This window comes from Panicum virgatum, chromosome 2N, assembly GCF_016808335.1.
Source record: "Panicum virgatum strain AP13 chromosome 2N, P.virgatum_v5, whole genome shotgun sequence".
Classification (NCBI taxonomy): Eukaryota; Viridiplantae; Streptophyta; class Magnoliopsida; order Poales; family Poaceae; genus Panicum; species Panicum virgatum.
Window position 1 is genome coordinate 31,288,212 of NC_053146.1, and position 1,811 is coordinate 31,290,022.

The window sequence follows — 1,811 nt, forward strand, 5'->3', positions numbered from 1 at the left end:
TAGGGAGGGATGACCAGGGTTTTAATTTCCGACCGGACCGGTCTAACCGTCGGGCTCCGGTACCGGTTTACCGGTCCGGTTAGGCCGGTTACCGGTCGGAACCGGACAAAACCCTGTTTGAATTTGTTTGAATTCAAATCTCGGCGTTCAAACGGTACGGACCGGTATACCGGCCGGTATACCGGTGATGTGGGGGGGGCAGCTCGAACCGGTAGACCGGCCGGTTATACCGGTATACCGGCCGGTTGGACCGGTATACCGGTTAGTTTTCCGCCGCTTCAAAAATAGATCCCGGTGTCAAATAAAAGAAAATTTTGGCATGAGCTATGCACATTTTAATGTAAATGACCATACTAAAGCAACAAGATATAATCATACATACAAATACAATAGTAATAAGCGTGCATACAAATACAGAGTCATACACCTAGACACATGAAATGAAAGTTCAACGTAGAAATGGGAAGACCCCCATTTGGGACGCGGTTTGGTATTCGGCGTTGGACATCAAAGCGATACCTCGCACTCTAAGCAGCTCAGCCTTGTAGTGTTGCCAAGTTTGGCCCGTCCACGCCGATGTTGTCTGCCATTCCTGAACTAACATAGTGCAAAAATGGGGGTCTTCCCATTCGTACACCCATCTCGTCGGTGGCTGCATGCTGATGTCAGGAATGGGATAGTGAAAAGAGTGTCTCGAATCGCTGTAGAAGGAAGAAGAGTGCTGTGGACTATCATAGTCCGTTGGTCCACCTGTTCTCCTCTGTGATTGCGGTGCTCCATGGTCGGTGTCCTGAGTAGCATGTGTGAACTGAGTCTCCCCTGCAATCAACCATATTTCATAATTAGTAGTCAATAGTCAGAAATATGTGTCTATTTGTATGTGCAATGTATACCTGTGAAACGAACACCACGAGCACGACCACTACCACCACCAGCAGCATCAGCACCACTACCACCACCACCAGCATCAGGCTCAGCACCGTCACCATCATCACCATCATCGATCGAGCTGCTATCCTCGGACTCCTGATATGGAGGACTACGCTCACCTTTGCCATCATCAGTCTCGGTGTCGCTGCTCACTGGTTTTGCTGTTCCTTTGCCTTTTCGACGCTTCGGGTCACCCTTCTTAGGTCCCTTCTGCAACTTTCTCTTCCCTAGGTGAGTGTCACCTATATTTGTACGTGCCCAATCGCTGATGGAATCATTCCCCGTAGCCTCACGTAGATCTGACTCGTTTATTTGATCTCTGACAATATGGGACGGGATGTCGCCGTCATCATCATACTCGTCCAGAACTGGAGCCCGGTTAGATCTACCATATTTCATCCATTCCCGCACCGGATTTTTCTCATCATAGAAAGAAAGATGGGCTAGCTGGTCAATGAAATCACCTTCTTCACGCATCAGTGGGCCGGAGACCTCCTCAAGTCGGAGACGAAGATTGTAGTTGACATAGACAAGCTTATTAAGTTTCTTGTGCGACAACCGATTGCGAACCTTTGTATGCAGCAAGGCAAAAGTACTCCAGTTCCGCTCGCATCCACTGGACGAACAACATTGTGAAACAAGCCTCATGGCAAGGTACTGCAGTTTTGGAGTACTTGATCCGAACATCATCCACCAGGACGCTGCATGTGCAACCGAGTATGTAAGCAATATTTTCGAATAGAGAAAATAACAATTTCATACGGAATAACTCTTACATGGGGAATAGTTTCCTTTGCGTTCTTACCCTTCTGCGTCCAGGAGCCTGTATCAATCCTTGGTTGCATCATTCCTCTTCTCCCACCAGCTGCCAAGTTATAGTC